Source organism: Muscardinus avellanarius (assembly GCF_963383645.1).
Source record: "Muscardinus avellanarius genome assembly, chromosome: 14".
Taxonomy (NCBI): Eukaryota; Metazoa; Chordata; class Mammalia; order Rodentia; family Gliridae; genus Muscardinus; species Muscardinus avellanarius.
This window is the reverse complement of record NC_137800.1, coordinates 4,651,732-4,672,079: the sequence shown is the minus strand read 5'-3', so window position 1 is coordinate 4,672,079 and position 20,348 is coordinate 4,651,732.

Sequence of the window (20,348 nt, the reverse complement as noted above, 5' to 3'; positions counted from 1 at the left end):
GGTCAGTGGCATCTTTTTTTTTTTTAAGCCAACTCTCTTTCATGATGCTTATTTTTGCTTGGCTGCAGTACGGGTTCCCACTGTGGAATCTGGGGGCTTCTCTGTCTCGGGGAGCGGTCAGGGAAATCCTTTCCCACCAATCCCCACATAAGTCCTTATGCAAAAAAGAAAAAACAATTGCTGGACACGTTGCCGGGGTCCTAACAGATGGACAGCATGTTGACAGTGATCTGCAACGGTGTTAAGACCGTGTTTGTGATACACAACCTCACCTGCCTTCTAAGAAGAGTAGAGGTAAATATGGCCCCATTCCCCTGAAAGGCCCGGGTAGTCAGTTCTCTGGTCAGTTGGTAAGTAGTCCTGCAGGCTTTGATTTCCCACCATGTCCCCAATTTAAAAGACTTCTGAGTTTTTGCCAGAAAGACACACAAATAGGCCTTTGAGTTCCTTTCACAAAACCTAACCAAAACACCGTCCTGGTGTTTGGTGCGGGTGCTGCTGAGCTGCAGAGCACAGCTTCATTAGCAAGGACTGTAGCAGACCACAGGAAGCAGGTCCTGAGCCGGAAAAACTCTGCAAGGAGCCATCACCGTGCCAGATTGTGCAGCGGTGCCCCGAGGAGGCAGGAAGCAATGGCGGGCTTGGAAGGCGGCGCAGCAGGACGGCTCCCAAGTGGGCGTGAAGGTGCAGCCACGCCCGGCTTCCAGAGCCCTAACAGGCCTCAATGTGCATCCTGCCTTCCGTGGGCGGGAGGCGTGGCTTCGCGGCTGCTGTCTGCAGTTCTTCTGGTTCCTCTTGGCCTGGGAGATGGAAAATTGGAGCAGTAAAAACAGCGCAGGGCCTGGGTTTCGTGCCTCCGAGGTTGTACCGTGAGGAGCCTCGCGGGGTCAAGATGCGGGGGCGCTGGCTTGCATCCCAGTGGAGAGTTCATTAGTCCCCCTGGGGTAGGGGAGGAGGTGGTAAGAACAACCGCCCTTGCTTACTGTTTTGGAGGAAAAAAGGGCTCCATTACCCAGGTGGCTTAAACTACCTAGATGCAATCACGGCCATGGGTCGCGGCTTAAAGTCATCCTTGTACCTACCGCGGACTGAGCCAGGCGCTGCGCTGAGCGTACTGCACACGTCATCTTGAGGGATTTTACGCTGATCACACTGCGTCCATTTTACACATGATAACAAGGCTGCTCCTTAGAGGACTGAGGGACTCGCCCGGCATCGCAGGCACAATCGGTATCTGGCCCCGCCTGACGTCAGTTCCTGTTGCCGCCTGGACCCCCGGTGTCTCCTGGGTCCCCAAGTCACTTCCGGTGTCTCAGATACTTCTCCGAAGGCCAGGCCACCTCCAGGCCCCCACAGCCACTCTCTTCTCCAACGTCACCTGCACCTCCTCTGGCCGCAAGCACCGAGCTTTGCCTATCTTTGATGCTCCCTTAGGAGTCATCTCAACACACACTGAAGCTCCTGGCAGCCCCGATGCTCACTGCACCTGCGGCCTTCTGGGCCGCTGCCCCCACCCAGCAGGCCAAGCATGGTAGCAGGCCGCACACTAACAAAGGCCGCACAGAAGCGGGCTGTGTGTAGCCCAGGGCCACGGGCACTCTGCCTAGCAATTCTGGGATGGCCCCACTAGACACAAAGGGTGCTGGTTTCTCTCAGAAGGCTGAGGGCCCTGGGATCAACCCCAGCCTCTAACTATGCAACAGTCACTCAGCAAACCTCTCCCAAGCTTGCTGGAAGATGTTTGCTGAGTCTTACCCTGGGGTAAAGACAAATAAGACAGCCCTAACCTGAGAGGACCTCAGAGTCTACTGTGGATCGTAGATGAATAAACCAATAGTAATTGCAATACAGTTGGCCTTTCAACAGATAACAGGTGATCTACACCAAAGCCTTGGCTAACCAAAGAACTGACGAAGGCAGCTCCGTGCATTCACGCCCTTCTCCACACACCTCCAGAGAGGTCCCAAGAAAGACGGACTCCTAAGCTCACGCTGACGCCCCTCTGCATCGCAGGGCTTCACGTGAGGCCCATGGAGACAGAGGTAGCACTGGCGGGGGTCCTGCTCTGCACACCACGGTGTGTAAGGCTGGAGCTCGTCAAGAGAGCGGACCAAGCCCCAGAGGAGCGTGGGGAGAAGAGAAGCCATGCATGAAGCGGAAGGAGCAGCCACACGGCGGAAAGCCGGATCCCGTGGGCCCCAGGCACCCCAAAAAGAAAGGGCCTGGAAAGCCCTATCTGACCAGGTCAACATTGCAGCTGAGCCAAAGCACTGGGGCCAGCTGTGCAGGGGCCTTCCAGACCCCAGCAGAATGGCTAGTGCCAACCAACTTTGGGGTTGTGTGTGTGTGTGTGTGTGTGTGTGTGTGTGTGGTATTGGGGGTGAAACTCAGGGGCTTTTCTACCTCCAGGCTAAACTCCCAGACCTATTTTATACCTTATTTGGAAACAGGGTCTCACTAAGTTACTGAGAGCCTTACTAAGTAGCTGAGGCTGGCTTTGGACCTGTGTGAACCTCCTGTCTCAGCCTCCCAAGCGCTGGGGTTACAAGGTGCGCCACCACGCCCGGCTGGCGCCAACCAATTTTGGACGGTCTCAAGAACGAAGGGGAAGAGAGTGAAGTGGCCCTGGGCGGAGACAAGGTCAGGGAGATTTACATAAAGCAGGGGCAGCAGCTGCTTGGCGGGGCCAGAGAGCTTTGGGCTTTCTTCTGTTTTCAGTGTGGGGGAAGAGGTAGCCTGTGTGTGTAGATGGAGCCAGAAGAGGGTGACCAGGATCAGAGGAGAGGGGAGAGCTGCAGGACAGCCAGGGTGGCGGGAGACACACTGGAGCGGCTGGTCACTGGCCATCCACAGACCAGGCCAGGGCAGAGGACGCATGTGCGGGGAGGATGGGGCTGGCTGAGGGTTGAGGGAGTTCCTCTGCAATTGCAACAGTGTGGCAGCCGATTTTATGTGTCACTGACTGGGATGAAGGATGCTCAGATAGCCAGGGACACGTATGTCTGTGTGTCTGTGAGGGTGTTTCTGGCAGATTCGCCTCAGTTCCCTGAGAGGTCTGCCCTCCACCTTCTGAGGGCTGGAAGAGGGCGCAGAGGCAGAGGAAGGCCAAACGTTCCCCAGCTTGAGCGGGACATCCCCCTCCTGCCCGTGGCCCTCAGAGCTGGCTGCTCTCAGGCCTTTGGACCTGGACTGAACGACACCCAGCTCTCCTGGGTTTGTGGCCTGCACACAGCGAATCATAGGGCTGCTCGGCCCCCAGGTCATGCCGGCAAGTTCCCCTACTACATCTGGTACACGCATGAGTGTTTGTAGATGTGAACATGTTTTTGGTGAGTTGTAGGCGGGAATGTATGTATGTGAGTGGTGTATGTTTGTGTGTCTTAGTATGACGTGGTGTGTGTGTTAGAGTATTTGTGTGCACGAGTGTGTGTGTGTGTACATGACTGTGTTTGTTAGGTGTATGAGAGTATATGGGTGGTTGTGTGTGTGTCTATGACAGTGGCTAGTGGGGGTGAGGGTGTGTCTGTGTGTGCAGGTGTGTGTCAGCGTGAGTGTTTGGTGGTCCTCTGGACCACCAAAGCGTGGGTGTGCTGCAGAGTCTGTCTGGTGAAGTCAGGGCTCAGGCAGGGCTTCCCAGTGCAGAGCCGTGGGCCGTGCCTGGAGCCCACAAACATCTCACAAACAACGGGAAGGGCTGCTGCGGTGTTGCCCCAGAGCTGCCTGGGAGGATTGGGAGGTAATTAAGGAAAGGGAAAGGGAGAAAGTTTCCTGAGCCCTGGCCTTGCGTGGGCGCCCAGTGGGCCGGCCCTGGGCTCCAGGCAGCGGGCAGTGCCTTCCCAGGGCTTGGCCACCTCGGGCCAGGGCTGCCAGGGCCCTTGGCTCCCATGTGGGTGGCCACTAGTGGTCCCAAGGTCCCTGCTGGGCCAGACAGGGATATCCCAGGAAGACCCAGCAGGGTTTTACCACCGAGCCCGAGGCTCAGTGGCCAGGGAAGCAGGCGGCTTGCAGGAGGCAGCAGGGGGACGAGGCCAGGGTCAGGTCCGAGGGTGCTGGGTGAACCTGGCTCCGTGGGCCAGTGTCTGGACTCTGTTGCCTCCCATTCACACCGGTCTCAAAGTTGTGAAGCTGAAGTCAGCTGATCCTACATGGTATTTACAGGGATGTTAAGGTAATGTAGGAAAAAGGATGGCCGAGAGCACTCAGGGGTGCCCGCCACCCGCCTCCGTCAGCTCCCTGAAAGATCATGCTCTCGGGGATTGTTTAACACTCCCTCCATGTTGATCACGCTCTCGGGGATTGTTTAACACTCCCTCCGTGTTTGTCTCTTCTGGCTTCCATGAGTTAACATAACTTTAGGGTCGGCGGGGAGCACCATTTCTAGATGGCAACTTTAGACTAATAGCTATTCCTGCTCAGTTATGAGGACTAAATGCCCTGCGGCCTGGGGCTGGGTGAGCCTTCAGAAAGACGCACTCCAGCCAAAGGCCCGGCAGGCAGGTGCCTAGCACCACGGCATGGATTAGCATGGAACGGCATGTGGCCCTAAGAAGAGTGGAAATGCTGCTGCCCGCTATGGAAAGGACACAGATAGCAAAGGACAGAAGGCAGAGTCCCCTCAGTTCATCTTGAAGAACAAATAGAAGGTAGCCCAGCGTGGTGGCACATGTCTACAAGTCCAGTATTTGGGAGGCTGAGACAGTAGGATGGCAGGTCCAAGGCCAGCCTCAGCAGCTTACCAATATCCTCAGCAACTTGGTGAGGCTGTGTTTTAAAGAATAAAAGAGGCTGGGGCATAGCTTGGAGGTAGAATGTTCCTGGGTTCAATCCCCAGTACCACACACACACTCTTGATTGCTTCTTTTTGTTTGTTTTTTTTTTTTTTTTTTTTTTTTTGCTGTGGAACAATTTCAGAGCCTATACTAGTATGTTCACGATCTATGGGCATGTCTGTGAGTTGAGCTTTCCTGCTAACTGCATGTTGGTAAAGTCTGATCTAGTACAAATATTCTGTTTTCATAGAAAAGGTCACATTTTCATAGACAAAGCTGCACACAACATAAAGTGTTGTCTTCTCTGCAATTCATAAGAAAAGAAAACACAACCCTAAACGTGCATGGTAGACTGTCCAACCTGTTGCCTGTCATAAGCTAACTTCTTCGTCTGTAGCAAATGCTGCATTTAAAAAATGAAGTTTTATGTTGACTAGTACTTATAATAACTGGAACCTGACCAGTGACGTTTTCCCTTAGACCAGCACTTGAAGAGGATGAGCCTATAGACAGATGCAGAAAATGTCAAGGTTGACATGTTGAGCAAATTATCTCTCTGTCTGTCTGTCTGTCTGTCTGTCTGTTGTCTGTCTCTCTCTCCCCCTCCCTCTCTCTCTCTAACCCCCCCCCTTCTCTCTTTGTTCTTAGGGGAAATACTCAACAGATAACATACGTAGAGATCAACTATTAAGTGTAACAAAGTCATCTATAATTCTTTAGCAAACTCGAACCTTAAAAGCAGCCTATGTATTTTTAAAGTGAATGCCCAGTATAGACAGTAAGCAATAATTTTTAATTAATTAATTTGATTCACTAGAAAATGGTGCATGCATAACTTCTGTCACTATACAGCTTTTGGTCTGAAAGGTCAGCTTTCATGTGTTTATCTGTTTCTAGAAACACTACCTGAAAATCCAATTAACTGCATTAACATGTCTTTTCTTTGGTCTAACAAGTTTGCTACACAAAAGAATAGTTCACTGGAACTAAGAGGATCTCAACTCCCCCACTTAATTTTATTCTCAAAAGAGTCAGCATTCTTCCCAAAATTTGTATGCGTTTCCTAGGGCTGCGGTAACAACACCCAGCCAAGTGGGTGGCTTCAAGAAACAGAAGTGTATTGTCTTATAGTTCTAGAGACTAAAAGTCCCAAACCCAGGGGCTGGCAGGGCCACGCTCCCGCTGAGGCTCGCAGGAGGAGCCCTCTGGTTGCCTCTCGGCTCTTGTGGTTCCTGCAGGCTCCACTCCGGGATGCGTCTCTCCTGCCTGCCTGCTCAAAAGGTGTTCTGCCAGCGTGCCCCATATCACAGTCCCTTCCCGCGCCCGCACTGATGTGTGTGTGTGTGTGGGGGGGGACTGGGGATTGAACCAGGGGTATTTATTTTCTACCTCTGAGCTCCACCCTAGCACTATTTTTCTTTTTTATTAATTTTGAAACAGTCTCACCAAGTTGTGGAGGGCCTTGCTACGTTGCTAAGGCTGGCCGCGAACCTGAGATCCTCCTGCCTCAGCCTCCCAAGTACTGGGATTACAGGCATGTGCTGTCATGCCTGGCCAATTTTTTAAAAATATAGACACTACAAATAGAAGCCCTGTCAACACCTGCAGCTGCCGCGTGATGGGAGCCACTGTTTACACCCTGCCGCTTTCCTTCCTCAGACTGGACCAGCGTAGGTCTCCAAGGGGAGGCCACACACAGCCTCCCTCAAGAACGTCCCCCTCGGGCGGACCTCACCTCACACGTGCCCAGTGAGGTTCCGCGGGGCTGCTAGCTGCCTTGAGACAGGAGGGCTCCCATCAGCAAGGCGGGAACCAGGCCACCGAGCCCACTCGGCTCCCTCACCGAGTCTGCGCGTCCCGTCCCGAGGCTGCTTTGGTTGGGGCTTTTGTCTCCAGGGTCGCTGGCATCTGGTTTCTCCCAGGACACAGGACACTTTATGCAGGAAAGAAACTTGCTGATGCCCTCTCCCTCCCTCGCTCTCTCCCTCTCCCTCCTCTACAGACAACAAAAGTTTCTGAGAATTGACTAGAAGACTCTAGAAAACAGGTTACTTGTGCCATACAAACTATGTGGCCAGGTAGCAACCTTATGTAATAAAAAGGAATTGGGGTGTGTGCGCGTGCGCGCGCACGCGCGTGTGTGTGTGTGTGTGTGTGGTATTGGGGATTGAACCAGAGGCATTGTACCTCTGAGATACATCCCCAGCCCTATTTCATTCGTTTCTGTTTCGAAACAAGGTCTTACAAAGTGCAGAGGGCCTCACTAAGTTGCCGAGGCTGGTCATGAACCTGCCAATCCCAATCACTAGGATTACAAGCGTGTGTGCCATGCCTGGCCCTCTGCAATTTTTATGCCACCAATATCTCAACCTTTCCCACCCACAGACTCCGACGCAGTCTCTGTGTGGAGCTCCGCGTTCACTGCCTCATCTTTGAGGAATACCCGGAGACGAACAACAACTTTCCCAAGACCAGTCTGCAAACAGTATGTCAAGCCAGATCCGCTGACTCTGATCCCAGTGCTCCAAAACCACCGTGCCTGCACAAAGGCCGACTTGTACTGTTCCCCGAGCAACTGAGCCAACAGCACTAGTGAGTGGCCCCGCGCTTCCAAAGCTTTCTGACTTGAGTCAAAGGGCCGGGATGGGAAAATTCTAGTTAAACCAGGTTGACTTTGTGGCTGCATCAGGATAAATTCCTTGGTTGGACTTTGAAAAATAAACTAGGAATGCACCTGACAATCATGAGACGCATCGGGCCTGCAGCTGTGCTTTCCCCCAGCTCACCGGGGTTTTTCCGTGTGGAAATAGGTTTCGGGTTGGTGAGAGGCCCGGGGGAACTGCCATCCGGCACTGCTGACCTCACAGATGGAAACCCCACCAGCATCGCTCCATCCGGTCCCGGGAAGGGCATTCCCCAACGATTCCACCCCAGCCCCAGGAGGCCTAGCAATGTAATGACCCCGCGGACTTGGAAATTTCCTCTCATTTATTTGCTTGCTACACTTGGGAAAATTTTTATTTATGAAAAAAATACATAAAAAAATAAAAAAAATATCTCTTGCTTTGAGCCTAAAGATAGCAGTGTCCCATTCACAGAAAAACCTGCACTGATTCCCTTGCCTTTTTTGAATGAGTTCTAGTGTCTTCAGAGACTGGTAGGGGAAGTGAACACACTTTTGCCGAATGCACAGAGATCACACAGAAGATGTATTTGTGTGGGGCCGCACTAGGTTTTGGTAATATCCCATGATGCACTTCTTCAGATCCAGCTGTGTGTCTATGGTAGTATCTACCTCATTCTAAAAATGATGATCAAAGTATGACCAGAAGTATCATAGGATGGTCAGAAGTAGAGCTGCCGAGGGATGTATTCTGCACAGCTCCTGGTTCTGGGACCAAAGGGCCAGGGGCACCGCGACCCCCCACACTTTATAACTCTTAGAAAGGGACCTCTGGCTTTGTGTCTGTGGTGATTATCTTCCTTCGGATGCCCAAAGACATAGCAGACATACCTGTTTTTGCACAAATTAAATCCAGTCCCTGGAAGCTTGACTGAAGCCTATCATTGCCGGATGCCTTTTTTTTTTTTTTTTTTTTTTTTTTTTTTGGTGGTACTGGGGATGGAACCCAGGGGCCTTCTACCTCTGGGCTACACTTCCAGACCTATTTTATATTTTATTTGGAAACAGGGTCTCTGAGTCAGCTGAGGCTGGCTTCGAACCTGCGCGATCCTCCTGTCTCAGCCTCCCAAGCGCGGGGATTACAAGCGTGCGCCACCACGCCTGACCCGGATGCCCTTTTGAGAGAAGTCAGTCCTGAGCCCTCCAAGAGGCCATCCAGTCTTCATGGGAAGAGGTGGCCTGGAGCTACTGGTGTGTGCCATTGGGGAGACGCGCGGCGCTGGCAGAGAGCAGGGTCGGCCGCACCAACGCTCACACTCACGTGTGTGTCCTTTCCCCATCCACCAGGCCTCTTCCCTACGTCCAGCCGCCCCCTCTGTCAGAGCCACCTGCTAGTAGAGCAAGTCTGTAGGCTCCAGCAAGACCACTGACTTGTCTCAGGAGGAAGGAGCTGGAGAGTTAGCGCCAGGGACCAGGCCTCTGACTGTCCTCCGCTGTGGGGACTTGCATAGCATATGAGCTGCTCCCCGACAGAGCAGAGCATTCAGTTCTGTGCCCCCCACGGTTCCCCTGCCTGGCAAACGGAGAAGGCCAGAGTAACCCTGGAGCAACCACACACCCTACTCTAGCCTTTATTTAAAATAGGGCCCTGAGCCGGGGGTGTGGAATTGTGATTCCAGTACTTGTGGGGCTGAGACAGAAGGACCATAGAGTAGAGGCCAGCTCAGCAACTCAGCAAGACCCTGTTTAAAAACTGAAAACAAAATGGCTGGAATGTGGCTCAGAGGTAGAAGGACCCTGAGTTTAATCCCCAGTACCAACAGAAAGAAACAAAGGAAAGAAAGAGAGAAAAGAGGAAGGAAGGAAGGCAGGAAGGAAGGCAGGCAGGCAGGCAGGCTGACCCAACTTTTAGTCCTCCTGTCTCAGCCTCCGCATGTGCTTCTGTGACCAGTAAAACACACACACACACACACACACACACACACACACACACACACACACACACTATAAATATGTATGTGTGTGTACACAAGTAAAAATTAAAAATAAAAGGGCCTAGCCCAGGACTGAAGACTTCAGCTGAGGGTCTGGCCCAGTGGCCCCTGCAGCATCATCCCCAGAAAAGGCTCAGGGCCAACCACAGCGCCGCTGATACTGTGAGGTCCGGGTCTGTCTTCCCCGCTTTGGTTTAGTTCTGACCTTGGCCTTTGAACTGCTTATCCACAGGATGCACACCCACTCAGAACCGGCGCTGGCTGCTCGTCGCTGCCACTAGGTGGCGCCAAAGCCCCGGCCTGCAGAGGGGACCGTGGGGGGGGGGGCGCCGGAGGCCCCTCGCCGGAGGGAAGCCAAGGAGAGGAATCCAGAAGAGAATTTCAAAAAGAATGAGGGGCAAGGGCCAGTACCAAAGCACTAAATCCGGAAGCCAGTCTAGGAATGCTTTCAGTGAAAACTGTCACAATATCCCCCCCAAAGGAGCCCCCAGTCATTCGTGGGAGCCCACATGAGGGCTCCGCCTGACACCCCTCTCTCTCCGCTGGCCCCTGGCCCCCAGGGGTCACTGGCTTCTGGTTCCCATCACTGAGGCTTCTCAGGCCGCTCTGTCCCACAGGACGCTGGAGGTATTCAGTGCCTCTGAGTCCACACGGCCAGTCCTGCGGGGCCGGGCTGGGTTTATGAGGCTGGTGGTAAGTCCTTCAGGCTCACGGGGCTCCTTCCGTGGACAGAGCGCGGACAGCTCTTTGTAACTCATCCTGTGGAAAGTGACTTTTGACACGGGGCATTCCAGGGCGGATTGGGTCGGGGCTGTGGGGAGCTGGCCCAGAGCAGGTTTGTGGCTGACAGCCTCAGGATGCAGGCGGTGGGGGAGGGGGCACGAGAATTAAGGACGGCCAGCCCTGCTTTTCAAGAATGCGCTTGTCAAACAAATAACGAAGAGACACCTTCCCTCCTGCTGCCGCTCAGCTGGCAGCTAGCCCTGCCTCTGAGGGAGGCACAGTGAACAAAGACCCCCCAGGTCAAACAAGGATGCAGGGCGGCGGCCAGGGCGATGTCGTCCTGTCCCTGGCATTGGGTCATAGCCTCCAGGGAGGGGCCTGGGTCACTCAGGCAGCCAAAGACTCACTGAGCCCAGTACCTACTCAGTAATCCAGTTCTTGGGAGGCCAGGGCTGGAGGCCCGAGGTCAGCATGGAGTCACGGGGAGAGGCCGATTCTAAATAGAAAGTAAAAGGGGCTGGGGTGGGGGTGACGCAGAGGTAGAACGCCGTGGGCTTGAGCCCTCATAACACACGCACACGCACACGCACACGCACATGCACACGCTTTACATAACGTGGGAGATATCAGAAATGGAGACCCAAAGATCCAGGGAACCTGTCCGTTTGTGTGCGTGGGTCCAGTGAGGACTGAGCGTGCACCTGGAATGCCATGAGTGAGGGCCTCTGGAACGGGCCGGTGCCATGAGCGAGGGCCCTCAAGGCCGGTCTGTCTGGTTCTTCACGTCCTGACCTCTCCAGCTATCTGGCAGGACGCTGATTCGAGGGCTTCGAGGGAGAATGGAGAGGGTGTCCTGTCTGGTTTCTGCAACTTACCCCGGGGGAAGGAATTTTTTGTTTTTTATGACTCAGTCTGGGAAAGGAGAGAGGCAGCCGATGGGACACGGGAGGCCAGAAAGACCTCCTTTCTGGGGCCTTCCAGTCCCCTTGGGTTGGAAGCACTCATCACAAGACACTACACTCGGGTTCAGAGCTTGAGCCTACCGAGCTTCAACCCAACTGTGCCGGGGGAAAGCCGTCCGGAAGCCTCACTCTGACCACCTGCTGAGCATCAAGGGCCCTGGGTGCCGGTGAAACCCACCAGCAGCCTCCCAGGCAGCTCTGCTGCGGCGACAAGGAGCCACAGGCTGGGTGGCTTTCGCAGCAGAGACCTTGGGACTCTGGAGGTGGGAGCCGAGTGGGCAGGTTTCACAAATGCCCGCCTTCCTGGCGCCTTCACAGGACCCGGAGGAAGCCCTGGAGTCCCCTGTCTTGTAATAAGGGCATGAATCCTACTGTGGGATGGCCTCATCGAATCCTAATTCCCTCCAAAAGGACCCGCCTTTCATAATGCCACAGTAAGGGCCTGGCCTTCAACATAGGCCTCTGGGGAACACGTTCTGCCCATAGGACCCTGTCGGTGACTTCACCACGGAGGGATGGTTTTAAGGAAGCAGCCCAGCTTCAGGAGACAAGGACGTCTTTAAGGGAGACAACCCCTGAGGTGGGTTTTGAGAGGATTTGCCAAGAGAAAATGAATGCATCGCAGAAAAAGGAATCCCGCCCAAGAGTTTAGGTAGTATTCGTCTTCTTTATCTGTTCAGAGAGCAAAATAGTTAATGAGTGCTTCCAATAAATCATTCATTCAAAAAAGCATTTAGCCGTTACTGGCATCCCTCTGAGCAGCAGCCATCGTCTGCTGTGATTGATTTTAGATGTCTAGACAGGTGGGCGAACCCCGAGCTGCTTTTAGAATGTCTGTGATAAGAGGCTTATAGGTCCCGCAGTGTTGAGATGGAAGGTTGATTTACAGGTGTCTAGACCATCTCAGTCGCATTCTGCCTGCCACAGGCTCTGTGGAGACTTGCCCAGGACTGTGTCCTGAGCTGGGGTCCAAGTGCAGGTGTGGAGAAAGCAGCCCTGGGGCCCAGCATGCTCAGAGACGGTGGAGCACCGCAGCCACGTCCCTGCAGGAGCACGCCCTGTCCCTGTGCTGGTCTCCCTGCAGCAGTGTTCTCTGTGCTGGGGGCCAGTTCTTACTGAGTCCCGCGCTGGCTTGCTCAGGCTGCCCTAACATAAACCGGGAAGCCCACACAAAACAAATTTGTTTTTTTGAGTTCTGGATGCTGAGAGCCGGAGATCAGGGTGTCAGAGGGGCAGTTTCTCAGGACCTCGCTCTTGGCTTGCGCATGGCGTCTTCTTGTGTCCCTACGTGGACACCTCGGCGCTGGCCTGTGTCTGCAGCACCTCTTCTTACGAGGACCCCGTGCATGCTGGATTAGGGCCCACCCTGCGGACGTTATCTAACCTACTCGTCCCTGGACGGGCTTCACCTCCAACAACACACACACACACACACACACACACACACACACACACACACACACAGTTAAAAATAAATAAACTGGAGGGACGCTGTTCCTCCATTAACCATATCCGTGTCCCAGAGCCCAGCATGAGCACCAGGTCCATGTGGTGTTTGCTCACTTGGCCAACAGGTCTCACCTTCGCCGGGTGGGCACTTCGGCCCTTGGAGAGGGGGCTAGCTTATTAAGGGGGTTTGGAGACTGTGAGTTGTCGGGGCTAGGTGGGGACCGAGGCAGAGTTTGAGGGCTCCCTGGACTCCTGAAAACAGCTTCTTTCAGGGAAAAGCCTGGCCTGGGTCTGAGCAGCCGCTCCGCCGGGCTCGCTGGACAGGAGGAGGGCAACCCACAGGAGGCACTCAGGCCGTCTCCGACTCCTTCGTCCCTTAAACAGGCCACAGCCGGGATGTCACGCCTACACGAGTCTCATGTGACCTTTGCAGATAAGAACAGGCTGAGCCGCCCGCAGGGTCCGGGAGCCTGCCTGGGGGTGGGGGGTCCCAGCCAAAGGGAACAGGGAGCACGTGGGCACTACCCTCCCCTAGCTGGGCAAGGGATGATGAGGTCAAGCATGTCTGGAGGAAGACACTTGGTAAACAAAAGGAACTTAAGACAGCCCTGGGAGGAGTGGGTGGGAGGGCTGGCTCCTGCTGGGGCCCCCGAGTCTCTGCCAGCGTCCACCCTACCCTGCACAGACCCGGGAGTGGCCATCACAGGCCCGGCAGTGTCGTCGGGAGGCCCAATTTGCTCTCAGATGAAATCACCTGAAGATCCCTTTCAGCCACCTACGTGTCTGCAGCGAGAGCCGGTGCCCAGTGTGGAGGGGCCTTGCCAAGTGGAACAAGGACCAGGGCGGACCCACGTTCTCAGCCTCGGTGCTTCTGTAGACTGCACCAAGTCTATGGGGTTTGTAGGCTGGGGATTAGCAGGGTTTCAGCCCGGCTCAGCGAATTAGTCTTTCAGTGGCTTTGGGTGGGATTTTTTTTTTTTTTTTTTTTTTTTTTTTTTTTTTTTAGTACTGGGAATGGAGCCCGGGGGCATTCTCCCTTCAAGTTATACTCTCAGCCCTAATTTTTAATCCTTATTTTGAAACGGGGTCTCACTGAGTTGCAAAGGGCTTCACTAAGTAGTAGCTGAGGCTGGCCACGAACCGCGATCCTCCTGTCTCAGCCTCGCAGATGGTGGGATAACAAGTGTGCGCCACCATGCCTGGCTTTGGGTGACTTTTAATCTGGGTGGGCCTCATTTACTGTGGTCCCAATGTAAGATAGACTTCCCTCTCGCTGGGGTCGCCTAAGGAACGCAGAGCGACGTGTGTCAAGCATCCCAACAGCCCAGGAGGAGGCGGGTGCACCAGCCTGGACCACCTCCTGGCCTCTGCATCCCCCCCTTCTCATCAGCACACCCTGCCAGTGTCCTCACCGCACTGGGGCACGTCCCAGCAGGACCAGGTGCTGCGCTCCCTCCTCCCAGCCTCAGAACACTCTCCTCTGGCCTCCCTTCCAGCTCTGAACGTGGACAGATGTGCCTGGTGTGGTGGCACACTCCTGTCGGGCCATGCCTGTGATCCCAGTGCGTGGGAGTCTGAGACAGGAGGGTCGCAGGTTCAAGGCCAGCCTCAGCAACTTCACGAGACCCTATTTAAAAAAATATATAAATAAATAAATAAATAAATAAATAAATAAATAAATAAATAAAATAGGACTAGGGGTGGAGCTCAGAGGTTGAACACTTCTGGATTCAATTTCCAATACAAGGAAGGAAGGAAGGAAGGAAGATGGGGCTCTCCTCGTGGGTTGGCTTTATGCCTGGACTCCTTCACCTGCTGCAACACTTAATTTTCTTGTCTGCTGAGTGGGATTAACAATGCCTACTTTACAGAATCATGAGGATACAGGACAGGGCACCCTGGCACCCAGAGCACGCACACACGAAATGAGGGCAGCAAGCTCATTTCTGAGCCTCAACCCATAAGAACAAGGACGCTGACACAGGCCCTTAGCTGTCTGCGCAGAGGGCACAGGCAGGCCTGGGGGAGCTTGCCCAGAGGTCAGGCGGGGCCAGGGCATCGCTCCTTGTGCAGGGCTGGGGTGAGGGGCGCAGAGCCCGCCAGATGCTCAGCAGCCCTTAGGCTCCGTAGCACCCCTGGGCAGGCGTCCACCTGTGAGCGGCGGCTTGTCTGTCATTCAGCCGCTGCAGCTTGCAGGTCAGAAACCGGGCTCCCCAGGTTACTCCCCCACCTGGTCTCAGAGTCCTGGGCCTTCCTGCTGTGCCATGCAAGACTAAGTCAGGGGCCTCAGAGGACTGTGTGCCGCCTCCAACTGGGGCCCCTCTCACCTTGCACTCTCTCGCCCACTCTAAGGCCCAAGTTCCCAGGGACCAGAGAGAGAGCTCAGTTCCCAAGGGGCCTGCAGCGATTCCCACAGCACTCTGTCAGGTGTGTACTGACTTGCCCAGGGAGCACTACCTCACCTAAGAGCAGCTGAAACATCTCACAGGAGCCTCAAACATTTGAAAGAGACACTGATACTTGGAAACGCTTCAGCTGCACCACGGTGGACTCTGGGCTGTCTCCAGCCTGACTGAGCCTGGCTTGAAAGCAGTGCTCCCTGCCTAGGTTACCTAGAAGACAGTGCAGCCAGAGGGCACGGGCCAGCAGCCTACGGGCTGTCTCAGAGCTGACAGCTGCACTGCGTTTGTGGCTGGCAAGCACGGTCCAACAGGGGGACATTTTCGTGACAGGACCGAGGTGCAGAGGCGCGGGAGGGTGCTGGTGACGCTCTCAGCTCTGAGTTGAGCTAAGCCCAGTCTCTCCAGCAACCCGAGCATGAATTGGAGGTTCCCCTCTGAGGCCTCGCTCCCCTCCTGAGCGCTTCTCTGCCATTAAGTGGCTAACAGGAATGGTGTTTAGTCCTGGCACAGGGGCTACCCCAGGGCTTCCAGCCTTGAAGGCTCCAACTTCCATCGCAAGGTGCCATAAAGTAGGGAACCACACAAAAAAGAGAATTGTTTTAGATTTGAGGACTAAAAAGTCTGGGCAAAAAGGTGCCTGGCCTTTGTCATCTGGTACACCAGGTAATGCCAAGCACATGCAGAATTAAAACTTCTAATAGCTACATTAAAAGAGTAAAATAGGTGAAATTCATTTTCATATATCTTATTGAACACATTTCCAAAATATCATTATAATATCTAATCAATATAAAGATTAAAGAACTATTTGACATTTTGTGTACCTATTTTTTTTCCCCCAAAATCCAGTATGTAACTCACATTTAGAACCTGTCTAGCCAGGCATGGTGGCGCACGCTGTAATCCCAGCATTGAGGAGGCTGAGACAGGAGGATCGCGGTTCGTGGACAGCCTCAGCTACTTAGTGAGGTCCTCTACAACTTAGTGAGACCATTTCAAAATAAAAAATAAAAATAAAAATAGGGCTGGGGATAGAGCTCAGAGGTACATGCCTCTGGGTTCCATCCCCAGGCAAAAATAAATAAATAAATAAATAAATAAATAAATAAATAAAGAGAACCAACCTCACATTTCAAGGGACCGGCAGGACCATGGCTGCCACACTGGAAAGGCTGGTGTGGAGGGGGAGCTTATGGCCCCGGCAGAGCAGCTGGGGCGGCTGTAAGTCTCAGGAGCACAGACTCAGTGGAGAGACTGTGGGTGAAGGGCCGAAGGTGAGAGGGGAGGTGCAGATGGGAAGAAGCCATCAGGTGGACTTGCTGGGGTGGGTGAGGGTGAGCCCGGCGTCAGGCCAGGCGGCTGAGAAGACCTGGGGACTGTGCAGGAAGGACGAGGTAGCAGCGGTGCCTCCCCTGCGCCGTGGCGGATGCAGGGTCCCGGGAGCAGTGATCCGAGTCAGGGGACCTGGCCTGACTCCGGCTGTCCCGACCACACAGCAGTATCTTACGCGCAGTGCCGAGACTGAGCTTGGGGGTGCTCCGTTGCCGGTCAGTTTCCGCAGCCAGCCACAAAACAGACTGGAAGCAGAGCAGCTCCATAGAGCACAGTGGAAACCCCCAGGCAACCAGATGGACGGGGTGTGGGTCAGGCCGTAGGAGAGGAGCGCCAGGCCCGCTGTGCCCACAGGCAGGGCGCACGCCTCGCCTCAGTTTGGTTCTCCTCCCGTATCCTTTGTTCATTTCAGTTATTTATTTTTTTGTACTGGGGATTGAACCCAGAGGCATTCTACCTCCGAGCGACACCTCCAGCCCTACTTTTTATTCTTTATTTCAAAACAGGGTCCTAGTTGCAAAGGGCCTCACTAAGTAGCTGAGGCTGTCCACGAACCATGATCCTCCTGTCTCAGCCTCCCAGGTACTGGGATTACAAACGTGCGCCACCACGCCCGGCTTCATTTCAGCTGTTAGCAACAGTGGAGGAGATACAGAAACAAAAAGAACAGCAGAGGTGGCGCAGACCTTTGAAGAGGGGACACACGTTGGGAATTGTGGTGGTGAGTGCAATTCACTTCACAACATCTGGTTTGTGTTTCCCACCTGCTACGTTAGAGCAACACATTAAACCTAACACACAGATTGTGCCAGTACTGGGAAGAGGCGTCAAAATGTATTCATGTGCCGGTATTAGGGAATTGCTTTGATAATTTCCAAAGTGTAAAATAGTCTGAGCCTAGGTGCTGTGCAGGCACTCGGGCACAGAGGGGGCTGCAGCTGTTCCAATGCAGAGCTCCTCTCTGTCTTTGCCCTTCATTCTAATCATTAACCTATAGTAAAAGCCTTAGAATCAACTGAAGCCTTTAGCTCTAAAACTACAATAGAGGCAACCGGTGCCTCTGTTTACCTCCTCTCCTCTGGGATCCGGCCTGGGCATAGGAAAGGTAAACTTGGTGTGTGACCTCAAAGCACCCTAGTTGATGAGCAACTAATACTGCCCAATACAATAGAGCTGAGGGCCAGTAGATTCTTGACCCTTGCACTTGGGAAGTACACTGTCCAGAGACACAGAGGCACCACCTGGCTAAGGAATAAGTAACTAGCCCATTGTCTTGGTAACGCTGATGAGAAAGATACCAGTGTAAAATCTATTTAAAGGTTGGGGTCCCCAAAGGGAGCAGAGTTCCATTTTCGGGTTCTTCAGCATGCGGGTCAGCATGCTGCTTTTTCCTTCTCTATTTCCTACTGCTCTGTTTCCTACTGATGTTGTAATAAAGATTTGTTAAAGCTGCACTGAGCTGCTCCTTAGTTTTTATTTTTCTATTCAACCAATCTTCGTTGAATAAGAAAAAGAACCCCCACCATTCAAACATGACACAGATGTTATTAGCTCTAGGCTAAGGCGGAGTCCATTATGGACACACACATCAAGGAAGTGAAGCGGTCTGCAACGGAAGGCACAGACAACCGTAAGAGAACTTCAGATCGTGAGCCACCTAGTTTCCTTCTGGATTCCTGGGGCACGGGCACCACCATCACAGCACAGAATTGTTGAGCAGCCAACACCTGGGTGATCAGAATGGGCGTGGGTGTAAATGGTTTCATTTCATCCCCAGGACATCCTGATGAGCTCGACACCATGATCACCACCTCCCTTCTACAGCAAAGGAAACTTCCAGCGGGCTGGCTGGAGACCCGGCTGGCCTCTTCCCTCCACACGCTGCCCAGCGGTCCTCCACCGTCTCCTTCACAAACAGGAGACACTGAAAGAAAGGAACTATAAAGACCCTTAAATGACTATCTCGACAACAGAAAGCCACTATTTAAGAGATGCCCACGTGCCCTGGTGATAGGACCCCAGGTCCTCAACTCGCCCAAACAGCAGCAGCAACTGCTTCCACCCCGGCTGGGCTCAGCTGCTCGCCCCATCATGAAGCACAAGCTGCCAGTGGAGCCCGCACAGAGCACCGCTGTACCGTCTCCATGGAGTGTGGACGAGGAACAGAAACCAGGGTGTGTGCCTAACTGTCCTTGGAGAGAGAAGGCGGAGATGGCAGATCGGCCCCTACCGTGCGGCTCTGCTAGCCTTGCGTGGCTTGCTTTACACTGCAAGAAGGATCCCCTGGAAAAAACCGTCCGGTTCAGCACTTAAAGCAAAGCATTCGATGGATATTTGTAAAGTGAACGCACAGTTCTGGGTGCACTTGGGACAGTAACTCAATCGCAGCTCCAGTCATCTTTTTTAAAAAAGGACAACAGCTATGCTATTTGTTTTATCTGACTTTCTACTAAAGGTCAAACTTCAACTACAATTCTATACTGAAGATTATTTAGAGCAAAACCAAACCAACCTAAACAAGCCAACACGACATCATAATAAAAATCCGGCAATACTTGAGCTTATAGATGTGTTCCAGGATTTGGGATACGTGATCTTATCTTCTGCTCGTATTAGGCAAGAGTTTGAGATGAAAATTCTCCTCTAGTTATAGTTCTCCTCCACTGGTATTTGATTTGAAGCTAGGAACCCAATACATCAGTTCTTTGATGTAAACTGGGTTCTTTCCTGTTTCCATTATAGAGACAAGGATCTGCCGCAGTAGTCTAGCCAGGGACGAAACCCTGGATGCCGCTGGCTAGTAGGAAGGATATTATTCTGCTGTCTTCCTTGAAATAGACAGAAAAGACTTATAAAGGATGCATGGAGGTAAGACAAGAGAACGAAGGTGGTTTTGGAACAAAAACAACAACAATAACAACAACAACAAAAACCTAGTTAATCGTCCATAAAGTTATTAAGAAACTGACCTCTGACTGAGGTAGAAAGTAATCCAAGCACCGCCAGGGTAGAACCTGTAAGAATATGGTCCTGGGCAACGAGAAAAGTGCTTAATAACTAACTATTCCTGATAACCATGTGTTTAAGTTCCAAAACACATAGCAAATAATGAACACAACCTTGCAAACTTCAGACGAGTTTGAAATGAGGAATAATAATCTCTCGCACTTTGTTGACATTATTTATGTGACTGCACCTCCACACCTGGGGTCCTGGACTCTAGTGAGAGTCCTCTCGCTGACTTCTAGGTGGGAGATAAATATTCTCTCCGGTTATGGACAAAGGAGGCTCCACAGGGGCTCCTGAGGATGGAGTGGCACGGCACAGGCCGTCTCAGTCTGGGATTTCTCTCAGCAATGTATCCCAGGAGGGGCGATTCCGAGCAAGAATTCCTCTGATTCTGCCACAACACGTCCCCTTGCTCCCAAGGACAGGACTGCAGGTCCTCAGCCCGAGCTTCCAGTCGGTGTGGAAAGACCTGGAGATTTCCTTATAAAAGATGGGGACATCTTTCCTTTTGTAATCGCCACATTGCTTAAATTAGAAGCGAAACCTATACTCCAATTTGAAAGGCACTTAGCATGTTTGAAATACTGTGCTGCACCTTTGCTCAAACAGAAGGAAGGAGAGTTCATCGAGAGCTGTGTTACGTGGTGTGTTTTATTTGATTTCCTCCTCTGTGAAACTGGGAGAACGAGCTTTACTTGGTGTCTGCCAGGCTCTGTGCCCTGCACACAGTGCCAGCCTCTGCCAACTCATTTGTCTTCCACAATTTCTTAGAGTTAGTGTGATTATTGATATTTTACAGGTGATAAACTCAGGGTACAGAAAGTTTAAACAAACTTCTCAAAATCAAACAGCCAACTGGTGGTAGAAGCAGGACGTGGGGCCTGGCAGGCGCATGCAGACCTTAGCCCTCGGAGGCGCATGGTGGGGACCTGGGGGGGTCACGGTGGGCAGGTGGGGGCTCTGCAAGTTGCCCCACGTTAGCACATGCTTCCATACAAAACACGTCTTTAAAAGAACGGCAGTGCAAGCCAGGTGTGGTGGCGCACACTTGTAATCCCTGCGCTTGGGAGGCTGAGACAGGAGGA